At 42.5% G+C, this 19,607-nt stretch overlaps 1 protein-coding gene across 1 annotated transcript in view; it reads left to right on the top strand.

The window, feature by feature from the left end:
- The window catches only part of macf1a (microtubule actin crosslinking factor 1a), a 257,947-nt gene that overhangs the window by 1,077 nt on the left and 237,263 nt on the right, over nt 1-19,607 (top strand). The gene's annotated exons all lie outside the window — the stretch shown is intronic.

The raw sequence follows: 19,607 nt of genomic DNA on the forward strand, positions 1-19,607 counted from the left end.
ATATTGCAGGAATGTCAGGGGATGAAAGGACGAGCATGGAAAGACCTCAAACATGCACCCTGTCTGAAAGTGTAAGATGATCTCTGAGGCAGACAGCCAGCCCGGTCTGACAGTTTCATAATCTGTGTTGTTTCTTTGTTGATATTTTGGATAAACAAAGCCGGGCCTCTCTCTCTCTGTCACTTTGCTGTACTTGGTAGGGGCACATTTTCTCCCTTTGTCATCACTTTTTTGGATTTAAAGGAGAAAACACTTCTCATGAAGTCCCCTTGCCTGCCAGCTTCAGGGAGTTTTTCCCCTCATGGCCTCATGTTTCACCTTGTGTTTGCTGTTTGTCCTGTAAATATCAGAGCTGCTGCTGTGCCAGTCATTGGAAAGGTTGAGTGTGTGTCTCTTTGGCAGTAAAACAAACTATAGAGGGACTTGTGTTGGGCTGTACTGCAGATCTCTCTCTGTGTGTGTGACTCTTATTGTTACCCCCTGCAGCAGTGGCGTTACCACCGGCATTGAGACTTGCTGTTTTATAATCCCAGTGACAGGGGCGCTTTAAAAATGAATGCCTCCACTGAAATTGACTGGTTGGGAGGGGGGAGGTGTGTGTGTGTGTGTCTGTGTGTATGTGTCTGTGTGAGGGAGAGGATGGGGGTGCTGACAGCCAGTAGAGTCAGGTCACATCTGTGACGCTGGCACTGATGAAAAGGAGGTAGCTTTTAATTATTGATTATTATAATGAAACTAAACTCCTTGGGGTTGGAACTTAGCTTGTCTGTGCCTCCATTAAAAATGCACACTTGTGTGTGTGTGTGTGTCTGTTGGGGTCAGGTGGAGAAATACAGGGTGGTTCACGGGGCAGTTTAGTGGTCCTCTAACATTATTTATCTACATAACAAACTGATCTTTTCACCGAAAGAGAAGCACACTGAAAGATGCTTTTGGGGACAGTTTGTTGCATCTTTGTTATGGCAACGCTTTGCCCAGCCTCATGTGATTTTTCAGAATAAGCTCTCTGTTGAAGCAAAGTGAAAACACGTGGCTTTGAATTGTATCGCTGTATCTGAAGGAGATCTGTGCCAAAATATGTAGACGTCTCCTTAGAATCTCCTGCATAACACATAAATCGAGTCTTTTTGGCTATAACAGGAGACGCTTGTGCTGCTGCAGGAGGTTCAGTTTGGGAACAGGAAGGTGGAACATACTTTTATTTGATAGAAAAGAATCCTACTCATAACTGATCGGGTTACAAAAGATGCTGTTAGACTCCGATCAGCATGTTGTTGTCGCTCAGAGATTTGTATTCATGTGTCAGGTAGTAACAGCTTGTTCATTGTAAATCTAAATGATTAAGGGAGGCTGTAAGACTTGCTCTACATCTCTCTATCTCTCTCACACACTTCAGATGTAACATTGCACACTCAGCATGGCGTTCTTTCTGCAGTCCGTCTCTCAGCCTGCTGCGAAGGGATCGCTCTCCATTAAAGTGCTATTTGTCGATCGCAATCACAGCACAGTTGTATAGTAAGCCTAACTTTGATAAATAGAAGGAGGCATTAGATGTGTTCCCCATGAGAGAGGTGATTAAATGAAGGGAACATAAGCACATTTATTTAACCGGAGCTGGACATGGACTCCTGGGCCTTTTGGACTGCTAGGAATTTCAACACGTCCCAAACTGATCATAGGTCAGTGCTTCTACTCTGGCATTGTTCATTGAAACATGCAGTACCCACAGCTTCAACTGATTGACTCATTTGATTGAGTTCAGTGGATTTAACCCATGATATCACGCAAGGAAATATTGCTTAAAGCTGGAGTTGGTAGTCAGATTTAGATCCACTTTTTGTTATACTGGTTAAAATGATCTTTATGTCCCGATGGTAATCAATACATAATGTGTTCTTAAAAAAGCCGCTCTCTACAGCTGGAGTAAACCTGGGAAAACACCAACCAATCCCTGCCATCAGGGTCCAAATTATGAAACCAATCAAATCCCATCCTGCCATTCTGCCCGCCTCCTGCGCGTACATTTCATGTTTGAAATGGCGTTGTTTTGGAGGCACTCCGAGGGGAGGGGGGGAGGGGTTAGACGGAGTCCTGAGGACATGTTACATTCAAATTCATGCTAGTTTTTCGTGACCACCAACCCTAGCTTTAAGCTGTTATTTTCAGTCCTACTCTTACACATTTAGTGTAAGAATCTGTAAATGACATGACCCACTAACTGAAGTCCCTTGGCTCTCTGTGACAGGAGGATATCCTCACATTGATGTGTGTTTTCTGTCTCTGTAGGGCTGCAGGGTTCAGGCATATTCCTCTGTGATCTGTAAACACTGGCTGTAACCCTATAAGACCTGTCCTGTGTCCTCTGGCATCACTCCATTATACAATCAGACTTGTGCTGCTGTATATCTCTGTTTGATCATGTTTTGAGGCCTGTTAGCGACAGAAGCATGCATGGCGTCTGTCTGAGATGGTATCATTGTGCACCTGTCATTTAATTTGTCAGGTACTCTTGTTTTCCTTCTCTCCCCTGTTTGTCTGTTAGGACTGTTTTCCGTGTGCCGCAGTGAACTCAACCCCCTAAACCACAACCCTGGATGAATTAGTGTGTGTGATTTTTTTCACTACATTGTCAGTTGTGTGTGACTCACTTGTAGCAGTTGTCAGAAAGAATGGACAGAGAAATATGAACTTGGCGTCCTGCTTGAGGCATCACTTGACTGAAACTGGATCTGGGAACATTGGATACAGCTTAAATCATTCACAGGGGTGCTAGGCTGCCTGTGTGTGCAACTGCTGCACAACAATGACAGGATGTCGAAAGCTATAGAGACGGGGTCATTTATGGGAAAAACACCGGGACCTGAGTCAGAACACACACAAACACATACACCCTGAGTCAGTGGAAAACCAGATGCTTTAGGGCAGATTGACAGCAACATTCACATGGACATTATATCTACTCAAGTAGCTGCATTATGAGTTTGTGAGCACTAAGTCCTCCAGTTTTCTCCTCTTCAGAATCAGAATCAGAAATACTTTATTTATCTGGGAGGGGGAATTCAGTTATTCTTATAAACAGTAGGTAAGAAAGTCAAAATATTAATAGAATGTAGGAATACAATAATATATAAAAATAAAATAAAATAAGATAGAATAAAATAGAATAAAATAGAATAAAATAGAATAAAATAGAATAATAATATATATAGAATAGCAGAATAGTTAGAATGGTATATGTACAAAAGCACTGGGAACAAGCATGTGTTCTTTCAGTAACACTAATTAAACAAGTTAAGGCACATTGACGTGAGCTGAGAAGGAGCTTAAAAGTTCAGCTTGTTTGAAGGAACATTTCGGATCATACACAGGAGTCCTTGAAATCTCCTTCATAGCTAAATCTAAATCAGGAAACCTGGGAGGGAAACAGAGCAGTATGACATGCTAAAGAACATGCACCCATAACTTACATACTTGAGGAAATAAAATCAGGCAAGAAAGTCTGAACGAAGCGGCAACCTCCGGCCGTGAGAATTGAAGCCAATGCAGAAGTGTTAAAAACTGCAGTTCCTTGAGTGTCCACTAGAGGCTGGCTCCTGAAGTACTGGAAACCACATACACACAAATTCAGTTCAGAAAAGCAGAATTTAACATGTTTACAGCCTGGTACAAAAAAATGAGTGTAGTCTGGATAGCTCATTTCTCGATCGGCACACACTGAAGGGGAGTGAATTTTTCATAATGCGGCTTTTTAAAGGGTATTAAGATTACAAGTTTTCCATAATGAGAGGCACATCTGACTTGATTGACACTATAGCTGTTGGCAAGGAGGCTCAAAGCCCGCCTCTTTCCCTCACACTAGCTTGACAGGCATTAGGTTGAGTTCAGCATTTCCAATATGGCTGCCGCCGCCGATTGACTTCAAAACAGCGCTTCAGAAACAGATGGGTGATGTCACCGATGATACATCCATTATTTATACAGTCTATGGTTTGAACAGTTGAAATATCTTAAATCGTTTTGTACAACTAGAATATCTTCAGTGATTCTGTTAAGTTTGCAACATCTAGTCTTTGTCTCGGTCTTGGACATGGATCAAGGATGTCCTGGAGAAACTGAGTGTGTGTGTTTGTATGTAGATGTGACAACAAGGGTTAAAACTGTTGTAGATCTTTGGCTGAGGATGGCATCAAGATGTTCACTCTGTATACTTGACATCTTTAACTTGAACTCACCAGTCTGCAGGCTGCTCTGTCCTCCTGCTGCCCTGTGTGTGTGTGTGTGTGTGTGTGTGTGTGTGTGTGTGTGTGTGTGTGTGTGTGTGTGTGTGTGTGTGTGTGTGTGTGTGTGTGTGTGTGTGTGTGTGTGTGTGTGTGTGTGTGTGTGTGTGTGTATGTTTGTGTATGTGTGTGTGTTGACCCTCTAAGCTGGTGTGTAGCAGTGAGGCAGAAGAAACTGATTTCTGTGGCTTTTCCTGTCCATCATGATTACTGTTTCACTGTCCTGTTTGTAAGTCGCTCAGGCTCACACATTAGTTCACACGCTTCTTTAACATGAATCTGCAGTGACACACACACAGTCACACAAGCTCACGCACATACACTGAGCCTGACAGACACAACTGGTGCCAGCAGATATCCTTCTTTTAAGTTTAGCTGATTAACCTTTTATCATAACAGCTAATGAGAAACTCTCTTTTTGAGTTTGATTTCTATGCTAGTCCAATCGCCTGTTTCCAGTCCTGCTCCGCTATGTTTCCTGCTTGCTTGTCTACAGGGAACTAAGGCTGCTCGGAGCGTATTATGCTTCATTGGAGCTGATAAATGTTGACGTTGATCATACAGAATTTATTACAAAGAAGAATAGAGAGGAGACATCTGAAGAGATGAAACATACGGTCGATGTGCAGCGATTCTGGAAATGTTGTAAATGCATTGATTTGATTTGATAAGATTCAGGGGTCTGCTACCAGATAATAACACTTTATACATTTACTATTCATTCATATTAAGACACGGTGTTTCTTCAGCCAGCCTCAAGTGGACGCTCAATGAACTGCAGTTTATAACACTTCCACATGGGCTTCATATTTTGAGACCAGAGGTTGCCGCCTGGTAAAATATGAACACCACCAAAAACTGCTTTCCTAACCATCTTTTTAAAAATCTTTTTTTCAATTTATATTTGCATCATTTGATTGATTAGGTTTATTTTGGTCTGCGTCAGCAACCAACACGTCCCTCCACAACATAGGAGCCATGTAAAAATTACAAATAAAGCAAAAAACAAAACAATCACAGAGGGATTCCTAAAAATATGTATATATATAGAGTCCAGCATGTACATACACACACATATCTATCTGTACATGCATACGTACACATACACATGCATACATCATGCATACATATACATATAAACATATAAACATGCATACACATCCACATATATTTTGGCCAATTCCATGCTGACATAAAAAGGTGTAGGCTGAAGCCAAGGCTTATCCTGCATTTCAAAATGTAAGCCCAACAACAGAAACACATCTTCTTTTAATACTTTCTTTTTTAGCTATGTATACAGTAAACTTACAAACACCTCTCAAATGATATTGACTTTCCAGAATTGAAAGTAACTTTTGTACAGTCTGTGGAAGTGAGTTTGAGTTTGCTTTGAACATTATTTGCATTATTTTGCAAAAGAGCAAGTCCTTGAATTTCAGAACATGAGAGTTAAAAAACAGTGGGTCAGTGTGAGCATAATAATCAGCCTTGTTGGTAACCTGTATGGCTTGTTTTAGGAGCTTTACTATTTAATTCCTAATTGTTTTATAGGTGGATCCACACACCTCTACACAATAAGACTTGTAACTTAACTAAAAATATACCTTGAAAATTGTATAACTTAATTAAAATAAAACATTCTATAATTAAAAAAATAATAATTTAAAGTTATATTTTTGGCCTTTTTGCCTTAATTTGAGAGGACAGCTGAAGAGAGACAGGAAATGTGGGGAGTAGAGAGCGGGTGAAGACATTCAGGAAATGGTCAACAGGCCAGGAATCGAACCAGCGACCCCTGCGACGAGGACTGTAGTCTCTGTATGTGGGGCGCTTAGACCGCTAGGCCACCAGCACCCCAATTTCAGAAATTTTAATGACAAACTCTTTATCCCTTTCAATAAGAATACATCATTCTGTGTATCTAAAAGATGATAAAATGGTCATTTTCACTCTTTTGATATATATTTTCTATATCAATGTATTGTTACTCCTTTTATGAAATGCTGATTTTCAGCTGAATGAACTGAACTTAATGTATCCCACCTGAAAAAAGTCCTCACACATATAAAACAACATTAACTCTCCCCTCTCATCAGTTTTCTGCTGTGCATCATGGATTTAGATAAACAGAACGTTTAAAAAATGCAACAAGCAATGATCCAATCATGGCCGGAAGCATTGAACTGACAGAGGTCAGTGACCCAGCCGCAGAGAGAGAGGAAGTACAGAGAGCATCAGGAAGGGTTTGGATCCGAGTGTTTGCTGACGTTCTGCATTTTTATGGGATCCAGGACGTGTCAGACCACAATGCAGGCCAGCTGTTTTGTCCCCTCAGATCTTCTGTGTTTGTGTGTTTGTCACTGCGTCTCTGATTCTCTAGTCCTATTAAAGTGTGTTTGTGGCGGCTTTGAATATGCCATCTTTATCCGAGTCTCTGTTATGTTTCCTGTCTTTGTGCCTCCGCCTGAGATAAGTCATGCTGGACTAATGTGACCCCATTAGAGTTAAAATTAGAGCTTGAAATGTCGAGATTAGATGATAGGCCAAGTGTGGAAATCTGTGCTTTGCTTCCATAACTGCTTCTTGGATCAGTGATCTCTGATAGCTTAGGAAATAAAATGAGGATGATAAAGACATGAAGCTGAAATCATAGAGATTTTTGGAGGCAGTCTCAGGTAGTTAAGAGAAACAGACTGTAAAATAGAAGGCAATACATCTTGGTGGACTACTATAGAGAGGATAAAGATAGAGAGTGAAAATGTGGAGATTGACATGGAGAGAGAAGCGAGGCAGACATGCAGGCTCTCGTCCGGTTTCTGAGTCGGTCGATCATTACAGCTGGATTTTTCCACGTGGCCTAGTTTTTCCCATCTAACTCCCTTGTTCCTGCTTTTCTCTCTCTCTCTCTCTCTCTCTCTCTCTCTCTCTCTTTCTGCCCGCAAGAACACAACCTCCTCCTCCTCCTCTTTTTCTTCCAGCACAATCCCTCTGCAGCTCACAGATCACGCCCTTGTCAGTGTTTCACATCTGCAGATATTTCTCTTCCCATGCCAGTCCTGCATACAAATCTTTATCATACAATGAACCATGATTCTGAAAACAGGACATGTTTAGATAGTTACTTGTGATATACATCATTAGGATTTATATGCAGATCATTAGTCACTTTGCTCTGTAAGGTGGATATTGCATCTGATGTGTAACTTGTAATAGTAAGGATGCTATTGTATCTCTTTTCTGCAAATAACAGCTGATTCATTTGCCCTTCTCGCTCTTCGCTCCTTGCCACAGCCCACTTTCCTCTTTTAGTATTGATTCTTCCTCCATTGCCCTCTCCCTCCCTCTCGTCTGCGTTTTCATCACATTCTCACTTGCTTATTTAATTATCTCCTAATTCCCCCTTCCCTCTCTTCTTGTCTTTTTTTCTCTCTCTCTCTGCCTCCTCCTCCCTCCTCCTCCTCCCTCCTCTTCCTCTCCGTGATATCCCGTCTCTCCCTGCTCGCTTCCTGTTCAGTCACATTCTCCAGCAGCACCTGACTGTGTCGGCAGGAAAACCAAACGCTGTCAGAGAGAGCCGCTGCAGGGAAAACTAGATGCTGACCGAGCGTGAACACGCACAGTTACGTTGAGAGTAGATGAGGAAAAGAGCGAGAGGGGAAGCCTTCAGGGAAATCAAACGCTGCCAGAGCTGGAGGCTTTCTGTGCTCCTCCCTGCTGGGACAAAGCGCTTGTTATAAATGCATTAAAAACGTACTGCAGAGTTGTATTAAGGAGGAATATTAAGATAACAAAGAAGCAATTTTAACAGCATTTTTGGTACTTGCAGGAATATGCAAGCACATAGAGTAAGTGGAGAATATGAGAAACAAGTAAATTAAATTTCAGAATCAGATATCCAGGACAGTTATTTAAAGGTTTCCTGTGATTGTTTACAAGAACATGAGAAAGAGGCGAAAGCATTGTTTACAGCCCTTTAATATTTCTCTCTTCAAAGCAGCAAACTGAATTACAAAGAGAGGGAAATGTTCAGTGCTCTTTTTTTTAATTAGAAACAGTATTAGATATATTCAAAATGAGTTTACTCTCTGTATAAAAGGTAAACTCTCTTAAAGCCTGCAGCATTAAGGTGAATTCCCTCTGTATCTCTCTGCATTCTCCACATTTATCTTCATAATGCAGTGAATCTGTCACGATGACGTCTTTCCTCCCACTCCCCCCCTTTTCCTCTTTTGCTTCCCCCACTTACTCTCGCAGCAGTTCTCCCCTCTTTAGCCCTCAGGGTTCTTACATAACCAGCACCCAGCTGATTTTTAGTAAAGTAATCAATGAGCTGCATTGTGTGTGTGAGTGTGTGTGTGTGTTGCAGGACAAAACTGAGCTGAATGATGGAGCGGTCTGCAGCCAGGCAGCGTGTGTGAAATATTTGCTCCAGTGTATAAATGTGGCCCTCTCTTCTGTCAGCTGCACACAGGGCCTGTATTCATGACAGACTGTAACAGTGGAGGCTGTGTGGTCGACCTACATCTTTTCAGACTCCTCTCCAGTGTAGCATGGCGCGCTTGTCGGGGCTCCCAGAGTTTTGCTCTTGTCCCGTCTCTGTTGGCGCATCCTGGATGTACAGTATAGTGTACAAGCTGGATACATGTAGGGGGTGGAAGCTGTGGCTGTCTGCTGATGTGTTAATGTTGGCATTCATTTGAGGGAGAGAGAAATAGGTCAAGAAAATGAGGAGACGTTGGCACGCATGATATCACTGAGTGTGTGTGTTAGCATGCTCTGCAGGGTCTGCTGGAGCCGTGCCATGACTTGAATCAATAATAAGGCTCCAGATGAGGAATGCACGGCTGCAGCTTTGACCTCTGTGACACACACACACACACACACACCCAAACACACACACACCCAGACACACACACACACACACACACACAGACACACACACAGTTGCTAAGGCGTGGAATCCTATGAATATAAAGAAACCAGCACCAATACTAGAACCTGCTTCCATTTTTGTTGTCGTATTAGAAGCAGTTCCTTAAAATGCTAAACTGTAAACTCAAATCCACCCGTCCTGTCCTGTGCTTGACTCCACCTTTCACCTTTCCCTCTTTCCAGACCCAACTCGGTCTCAGCAGATGGCTGTCTAACATGAGTCTGGTTCTGCTCGAGGTTTCTGCCTGTTAAAGGAAGTTTTTCCTCTCCGCTGTAACTAGCTAAATACTGCAAGGTGCAATGCTCCTGGTGGATTAAAGTGGGGTCAGACTGAGTCTTACCCTGTCTTGGTGTTGGGTCTCTGTTCATAATTTGACATAGAGTGGTCTAGACCTCCTATGTTTGTAAAAGCATCTTGAGATAATGTTTGTTGTGATTTGGCGCCAAACAAATAAAGATTGATTGATTGATTGACCTTACCACAGCCTGAGTGGAATGTAGCAGCTGTAGTGGGCCAATACTGTCTATAATGAAAACCCTCAGTCTGTCTAGTCTCAGGTATTTTTTTGTTTAACCTCTATTGAACCAGGAAGTCTCTTAATGTTGAACATTTCTTCTTCACCAATAAGCAGGATAACGTTGGAAGAAAATGATTTCCTCTCAGGAGCATGACAGTGTCTCTCTGCTCAGTCACACTGTGCGTTTGAAAACAATGACAAGAGCGGGCCACTGGCTCGGATGCTGCTAAGCCAACTTTCTGCTGCCTCTAACCCGCTCTGTGAAATGTCAATAAAGCCAATTACATCACATTGGAGGTGATCAAAGAGAGCAGGAACACCGCTTTAACCGGCTTAGACTGAGGAGAGGAACCGAGCTGTGTGTGTCCCACTTCTGACCAGATGTGTTTTGTTTACGCGGTGAAGGAGGCTGAGAAGGAAGAGAGTCAGCTGTGCCTGTGTGGATTCATGCTATTTTACTCCATCGTCACATCTCTGCTGCAGAGTATTTGTTGCTGCTTTGTGTGAGTGTGTGTGTGTGTGTATGAGTGTGTGTGTGTGTGTGTGGGCTGCTAAATGCAATAGAGCTGTCAAGATAGAGTAAGATAGGGTAGAGGGACGGTTAATGAATTAATCATGGAGGCTGCTGCAGGAGCAATATAGGAGACAGTGGTTGGTCTGCAGAGAGCATTGATTGTACACTGCTGGAATGGGAACACACACTCCCACACACAAACACTATCTCACACACATTCAGTGTCCCTTATAGGACACACACACTCTATCACTCTGTAATCCTTTGCTTGCTCTCCTGTTTTTCTCCCTCTCTTGGTCTTTGGAGAATTGTGAAATATTGTTTGGGTGCTAATTCACAGATTAGCTCCTATTCTTCTCCGTCTCATTGGTCCACATTGAGGGGAGGTTAAGCTGCAGATGCCAGTTCTGTCATTCAGACTCAATCTTGCTCTGTGACTTTCCCTCATTTCATTCCTTTTCCTCCTCTAGATCTCTCTGTATTGTCTTCCCGTCTCTGCTTAGTCATATCTGTCAGTCGAAAAGCGTATTTAGTTTAATTTCCCATCTTCTGGTTGTCTTCTTTGTTCTGTCCCTGTTAAGGTAAATCTACACCTTATCTTGTCTCTCCATCACCCTGTTGTGCACAGATGTTATCCAATCAGCCTCTATCCTAGTGAGATTGAAGGCGGTGGGATAGGATGCTATAAAAGGGGAGAGGGTTGTGAATCATGCTGCCTAAGATACTGGACTCTTCTTTATAACTGCATCAACCATTTCCCACTGCTGGATACCTGAGCTTTGATCTCTGCAGGTAGACACAGGGAACACACAGACATTTATCAAAATGACAGGTGGATGAAAAACCTGGACAGAGATAGAAGGAACAAACTGACACCAAGAATATTTCAAACATGTTAAAGCTTTATAGAAGAAAAAGAGATTGAACCAGATCATGTAATTTCATATGTTGTTCTTCTTCTGTCTTTCCTCTCTTAGCGGTGGTAGTGCCTGTCGATGCCTGAGGCAGCTAATGTTGGAGTTTCAACTCTTTTTGAGTCACCCTGAGTTGTTGAAACATGAAAAAGTTGGAACAAATCTGACTTTCAGCAAGAAAAAGCAGAGGATGAGAGTCTAAGCATGGATAAGGAGAAAAAAGTCTGATGTTATTATTGTTTTCAAGTTAACTAGCTGCTCCATCATTAGCAGCTAATGACTCATGATACTGTAAAGAGCCTATAATTAGAACAGTCACTACAAAGCTCAAGTTATATTTGCTTTATTAACCATTTAAGTACCCAGGCATGAAGAGGCGAGGGGGTCCTCTCCCTGTCTACACACAAGCCCCTCTTTATGGAGGCCCCCTAATAACTGTGTGAACTGTCAGTCCCATCTGATTGGACGTGTGTTCCACCTTTTAAATCCTGTCAGATGAAAGGATGTGCTGAGTGGCTGTGAGTGTCGAGCCCTGCTTGTGACTGTGAGGAGGCAGGGTGACTTTTAATCTGCTCCAATTCCTTCAGCCTGTGACTCTCAGCTGACTGCACACTCACTGTGGGACACTAGGTCACACACTGGAGGCACAGTGGGATACCTCGCAGGTACACAGACACACACATGGGAGAAACAAAAAGAGATTTGTGTGTGGAATGAAAGTACTTGTGCATTAAAGCTGGGGTTGGTTGTCAGATTTAGATACACGTTTTGTTATACTGGTTAAAATGATCTTTATGGGGCACTGATGGCCTAGCGGTCTTAGTTCCCATGTATAGAAGCTATTGTCCTCGTCGCAGAGGTAGCCGGTTCGACTCCCCGCCGGTCTACTATTTGCTGCATGTCTGCTCCCACTCTCTTCAGCTGTCCTATCCAATAATGGGGAAAAAAGCCCAAAAATATATCTTAAAAAAATATATATATATATCTTTATGTCTCGAAGGCAATCAATACATAATGTGTTCTTAAAAAAGAGCGGAAAAAGCCACCATCTACAGCTGGAGTAAACCTGGGAAAACACCAACCAATCCCTGCCATCAGGAGCCAAATGATGAAACCAATCAAATCCCATCCTGCCGTTCTGCCCGCCTCCTGCAGAGCGTACATTTCAGGTTTGTTTGTGTTTTTAATTTTCACTATGAGACATGAGTTGACATAGTGCAAAACACAAACGATGTGCTGAGGACCAGTTTTGAATCAGTCACCATCATATGGTTGTGGATCGGCGGCGCTCGTGCATGTGAGCGGGGGCGTCGTTTTGGAGGAGGGGGGAGGGGTTAGTCGGAGTCCTGAGGAAATGCTACATTCAAATTCATGCTAGTTTTTTGTGACTACCAACCCTAGCTTTAAGAGCACAAATAAATCAACGATAGGACTTCTCTTCAATCATCAAACTGAGTTTAAAATTCTACCACTGACTTCTTGATGCTGTCATTGTGAGAAAGTAGACAAACTGACCTTCCTGTCTTTGCGTTTCTCGTAAAACTAGATAATATTTCCTCTTAAAGTCTCTTAAATAGTACAAAATCTTCAAATGCCCTTTCTTAGCTGTGGATCATGCACACACTATACTAAGTCCACCAAGTCCAAGCACTGCACCTTGGGGGACAGAGCCTCTTCCATCGTTGCCTGGCTCTCTGGATCTCTCTCCCTCCACACATCCGCAACTCTGACTCACTTCAATCATTCAAAAACCACCTCAAGACCTACCTGTTCAAAAAAGCATACAACACGTGACCTCTGCCCCCGCCCCACCTCTGTCCTTGTTCTGTTTTATTTACCTGTTTTATTTTTACTTTCATTTTAAGTAAAGCGACTTTGAGTATTAAGAAAAGTGCTATATAAATCCTATGAATTATTATTATTATTACTAGGTGTTCAAGTGATTTACTCTTATACCTTTACCCTGTGTTATGCTGACACTTCACTCTCCATAAGCCTTGTGGGTTATTGTGTTTGTTTGCACGTGTGCATGTGTGCTCGTGCGTGTGGGGCAGTTCGAGGATTTGCCATTCAAATCAGGCTGTTGGGGTAATCTGGTCTCTCCTGGCAGGACGTCACACAGACAACCCCCCCAGCAGGGGCCGAGCCCTAATCCCATTCATCCACTTTACTACAGCAACGCCATCATGGCGAACAACCAGGACTCCCCCGTCACAGTGGACCGCTCCATTCCCTCACATGTTGGCAGAGTGGAGCCTGTACCAATGATACTGTTGCGACAGGGGTTGCACTGTCGCTCTTATGTAATTCAGAGTGGCACTGACATCATGGAGTAGTAGGAAGCATGGCCTGTGTGTGAATGAATCTAAAGCTCATGGTCTTTCATTGAGAGAAACATGTTGCTTTCTAGCAGATGCAGTGAGATAAAAAGTGATACTTTGAGACACATTACACAGGCTGCATTTCTTCTCCTCTATGCTGTTTTATATTTAAGTTGATAGAAGTCAAAGTTCATTCTGCACCTGCAGCCATCGACATAACAAGCACCGCACCACACTGCACTGCACTCCCTCTCAAATGCTGCAATGAGGTTGCAGTATTTTAAATGCCTTTCTTTAAAGTGCAGATCCCTTAAAATCCAAAAATCCCTCTCTAAGCCTCTTGCCTTGTTTGTGTTAGCAGTCACATCCTCCTCCCACCTCCTCTAAGAACCTCAGGGGTTTATTAGGTGGTCATTGATAGTGTGGTGACGTTTTATCAGCTCTGCCTAAAAAGACTCTCTTAAAATCATGGCCTCTAAACAGAAAGCATGTCTCCTTAAAGGGATTATTGGGGACGCTCAGATTTCCCTGTCAGAATTTGCACTGAATCAGAGAATAAATGCTTTCTGTTGTTGTCTGTGTAAAACGGTAAAAAAAATGACTTACATTATATTTAATCCAATGCAAATTCTGCTTCTACTCTGGGGCTCTTGCATCAAAACATTGCAAGTCCTCTCCTCTGAACAGTTAAAGCAGTGGGTGCAGAGTTGCTAAAAGAAGCCGTTTTCAGATGCTGATGTAGTCTGTCCCCTCCCTGACCCTGCACGGTCACCTCTGTGCGGTCTTAAGAGTGTAAAGACTTCTGCCTCGTCATCCTACTTTCACCGTCCTTGATGAAACCCCCATCATACCATTCACATGAGATACTCTCCTGCTTCTACTCTTCACTCCCTCCCACTTTCATTCTTTCATTGCCTCCGTCTATTAATGTGCTACCATTCCCAAGACCAAACGCGGAGAGCAGAAGCAGGTTTATGGAGTTCATATTTGTCATATTTGATGACTTTCAGGTCTTTCTTCCATTCCCATTTTCGGCTATCTTCAAATCTCAGCCTTGTTTTTTTAATTTTTTTAAATACCACTCTGTTTTCTTTTGCTTTCTCCATTTCTGTTTCACTATTTCATCATTCCTTTCTTATTCCTCCTCTTCTCTATCTTTACTAGGTCAGTAGTCAGAGCTGTTGTTAATCTCTCAAAGCGCCTGCTACTTCTCTTAACAGGATTTGTGCCTAATTGAGAAAATCTAAAATTACCATCCTGCAGGCAACGCTGTCTTTATGAACATGAATATCACTCCGGGGGTGTGTGTGTGAGTGAGCGTGTGTGTGGTTTACGCCTCACTGTATTAGCACTGGAGTAAGCCAATCAGCTAACGTTCAGTAGAAAGACCGTCCCCGTCGTGATCACTCACAAACATTCTTTCACATCATCATATCAGCTATTCAAGGTTTTAGACATACTGCAGCTTCTCTTTGCTTTATCAGCTTTGATCACGAGAACATTCCCATCGCACTGACCTCATTTAAGCCTTACATGCTTTGATTTGCGATTAATGTCCAGCGTAGGATCATATTGCTAGTGTATTGATTCTGCTGAGTGTGCATCGGAGAGTTTATCCTGTGTAGTTTGAAGTCAGAGATCAGACCTGATTGCTCAGGGGCCTGATGGTGTCCGGTCGATAGACATGTCAAAGAGATGAGATGGTGGGCGGGAGGTCTGAATAATGACAGGATCATCAGGCTAACAGCTAATTCTCCTGATGGAATAGAGTGGAAGATGTAGCAATAGAGATGCATGAACATTGATTCTGGCTTTACTGGACTGGACCGCTGACGACACAAAATCAGTAAAGAGAATACTTTATGACCATCTTTATCCTTATACTGAAAATAAAGCACATTACATTTTTACTAACACAGCCATCTGCTCCCATCTACCATAAAATAGCATCTCTATTTACCTCATGTACCAGTGGGTGGCCTTATGTGATGACATGTATCTTTATATCCCTGTATGTCACATCATCACATTTATTTAAGGAGGCATGAATCACAGATATTTCCCCCTTAAACTCCAGCTATCTTTTTAAATAGAATAGTGGTAGAAAAAGAAAGGCAGATGCTCTTTAAGGTGCATGTTTTATGTCTTTTTTCTAGCTGGTAGTTAGAATTTATACAATAGACTGTAGAAAAAATGGAGGTAGTATTCGTGACGTCACCTATCTGTTCCTGAAGTGCTGTTTTGAAGCCAGTCGGTGGCGGCAGCCATATTGGAAATGCTGAACTCAACCTAACTGCTGTTGAGCGAATGTGAGGTAAAGAGGCGAGCTTTAAGCCTCCTCGCCAACAGCTGCAGTGTTCCCGCCTGTCAATCAAGTCAGCTGTGCCTCTCATTATGGAAGACTTGTAATCTTAATATCTTCAAAATTGCCGCGTTATGAAAAGATTCACCCCCCGTACAATGTGTGCCGATAGAGAAATTAGCTATCCAGACTACACTGTTTTTTGTACCAGGCTGTAAACATGTTTATTTCTGCTGTAAAGATTGTCTTCTTCGAATGGGTGTGTATGTGGTTTCCTGTGTTTCTGCATCCAGCCTCAAGTGGACACTCGATGAACTGCAGTTCTGCATCAGCTGCACATTTTAAGACCAGAGTTTGCCGCTTGCACTCACCTAGCACTATGTACCATCATGCATTGCAGCGTGGAGGAAAATGAAGCAGAACTAGAGCTAAGGGTATCCTACAAAGTAGGGTTACTTATTTCTGTTGATGTTGTCAGGTATGTGAAGTAATCTGTATGCATACTTCCAGTTTCTGCATCACACGAGAGTAAGAGAGTCTAAGCAGAACTTCTTTGGAACATGTGCTGCAAATTGCAATCATGTTTTCTCCTCTAAAAATAAAACCCTAATGTCCTCATAATTGAGAACATGTTGAAGCCCATTGTTTCCAATAAAGTCAAAGATCTATGGAACAAATTGTACAACAAATCCTCTCTGATTTACTCCTTTGTCTCTAAGTTATTCACCCCCCTGCATTTACAAGATAAAATGCCAGAGTAATTCTGCCCATACATGACTGATATGACCCTGGAGCACACAGTCTAGCTGCCTCGAGTGTCTGAACTGTAATGGTTTTACTTGATGAATGCTCTTGATTACGTGTCTTCCATGCAGCCACCTGCTCACACATACATTATGTGCTTCAAGCATAAGTAGATGATATACATCATGGCTGTGTCCTATGTAAATGCACACACCAATTTGTGCTGCGTTAAAGTATGTCAGTGTTTATGAGACCTGTCACTCTCTGTGACCTGCTCCATCTGTCAGAGGGTCTTTGCACTCTATAATCACAGCTCTTCACCCCCAGAGAGCTGCGGCCTGCCAGGCCCCAAGACCCCTGCTCTGTTCGAGTGCCAGCTTTGAATTCTGTAGTCTTTTCCTTCGTCGTGACATCAGTGGGTTTGATTAGTTTGTCACTTTGCTATTTTTGCTATTTCGGTCATTTTTGGACTCCTCCCCTCACGCCAGCCTTTCCCAGGTTTTGACAGGCTTACATTTGTCAGGGATACATCAGCTTAAGTCTCAAAGATGGAGACCTTGCTGAGGTATTTCAACCAATGTACCAATCAAGAAAAGTCAATTTCCCCCCCACAGAAGAAGATGATTTAAACAAACAGTCTTATTACTACTGTGTTCCACCATACCAGAGTTCCCAGTATCTAACGTAGCACTATAAAACCTACCATCATTCAGAGAGGACGGGATAATAAAACAAGGGCAGGGGGGTTGGTGTTCTCCTGCATGTTAGCACGTCTCCTGGATTTCCCGTCTGTCACCCCTCTTTTGCTAATCCTCACCCCTCCCTTCCTCCCTCCCTTCCTCCTTCCCTTCTTCTGTTCTGACGTTCCCTCACTCTACCTCCACTCCTCTTTTTTTAATCTAAACGTTTAGCCAGACAATAACATTCCTGGGGGAGGGATGGATGTATGGATGGAGAGGGTGGATGGATGGATGGAGAGGGTGGAGTCGGGGAGGGATGTTGGCGAGCGGCTCTTAGAGGTGTGAAGGGGATCAGAGAAAGGGAAGGGGGGGGTGGATGGATCAGACATGTAGACTGGGCGTGGTTGTCATAAGTCGGCTCTCTATACATTGTCGTGTGCTGTTGGGAGTTGCTACATGTAGCATCATAAGTAGCAGCAGTAGTAATAGTTCTGCTATTCTTCATTATATATTTTTGTTAACTGATGACCTGATGGGTTATTGCTTCTTGTTTGCAGGACTTTTGAAAGAGAGGGCAGATTTGCTCAAATACAGGTGGACATTTTTCATAAATTTCAGACATTTTTATTAGTGATAATTCAATCAAGAAATAATCTTTGGAGTCAATGCTAACCAACTAGTTTGCATTTTCTGACCTCTGCACTGGGTAGGATTTGGACAGAAGATTGATACAGCATGTTATCGTTCTGACTTGACCTGTTTTAATACAGCTCTATTATTGCAAGCACCAAATATAGATATTTTAATTCAAAATATTATGGCATTTGAAACAGATTCCCTTTACAGTTTAACTCACCTCACCGCTGATTGAGCCACCGTACCCTTTAGGTGCATTTTGATGTCTTCAGCTCATCAGATTTGAGTCATTTTTGAATGTCTTGCAATTTATTCATCATTCAAGAATCGCTACATCCTAAGTAAGCGGCAACCTCCGGCCGTGAGAATTGAAGCCAATGTGGAAGTGTTAAAAACTGCAGTTCAGAAGCTCCGTTGGCCTGGTCTAAGCGTGCCCCATATACAGAAGCTATAGCCCTCGTTACAGAGGTTGCAGATTATCAAACCGCTTTTCAGCCATCCAGTCCGGTAAAGGCCAATCCAGAAACCACATACACACCAATTCAAAAAGAGGCGATCTTTACAGCAGAAATACACACGTTTACAGCCTGATACAAACAACGAGTGTAGTCTGGATAGCTCATTTCTCGATCGGCACACACTGTAAGGGGGGTGAATTTTTTCATAACACAGCATTTTCAAAGATATTAAGATTACAAGTTTCCATCATGAGAGGCACAGCTGACTTGATTGACAGGCTGGAACACTGTAGCTGTTGGCGAGGAGGCTCAAAGCCCTCCTCTTTACGTCACACTAACTCGATAGAAGTTAGTTTGAGTTCAGCATTTCCAATATGGCTGCCGCCGCCGATTGGCTTCAAAACAGCGCTTCAGAAACAGATGGGTGAAGTCACGGTTACTACGTTTACACAGTCTATGATCATATCATAGTCATCGTAGGCAATGTTGTATCATATCTTGAGTTACCCTGTGATTCCCACCCTACCACCTTTTATTCACAGGTTTGGAAAGGATTTTATATTTTGGTGATATTGTACTATCGTGGTTGATAGTAAAAACATTTTATTCAGCAAAGTGAATAAGAATATATTTGTTTTTGCAGGATCATTCCCTCTCTGCAAAACTGAACCTGTTTTTCTATCACTAAGAAACTCAAGTCATGGCAGAAACACCGACATGACAGATGCTACCACTTATCTCCAGCATAGCATTGTTTATTGTTAACCAAGGTCTCAATGACTTTATTACATTTAAAGATTAAAAAATGCCACAGATAGCACTCCAAATTAGATTCATTGCAGAGCACGCTGCTGCTATTACACTCAATTCTATCAGCCACATTATTGGCTGCAGATTGGTCCAGCTATCTGCGACCTTATAAGACATTCAGGTGAGCAAGTCAAGACTGGTTCCTGCTTGGCAAAGAAGAAAAAAAGTGCTAAGCTGGATTAGCGCAGACAGACAAGACTCCAACAAATGTTTTGTTTGGTCACAAGAAGTCGCCTCAGGTGACGGAAAATATGGAAGAAAGGAAAGTGAAGGAAAACTGCTGTTACAAAGATGAATCAATTGTTATCAGTGACACTATGATGAGAAGGAAAAGCCCAGTGCATATTTCAGATGTTTGGTTAAAGAGTGAAATTCTTGTGACATATGATAGTGAGAGAAAACGTTATTCCCCAGTCTAACTTGTAAAACAGGATGAGGGAGAGCAGACAGTGTTAACAGCCCTCATTGTTGGTGAATTACACCCTCAGGAGACAACTGTTC

The sequence above is a fragment of the Notolabrus celidotus genome, chromosome 16, assembly GCF_009762535.1.
Source record: "Notolabrus celidotus isolate fNotCel1 chromosome 16, fNotCel1.pri, whole genome shotgun sequence".
Lineage (NCBI taxonomy): Eukaryota > Metazoa > Chordata > Actinopteri > Labriformes > Labridae > Notolabrus > Notolabrus celidotus.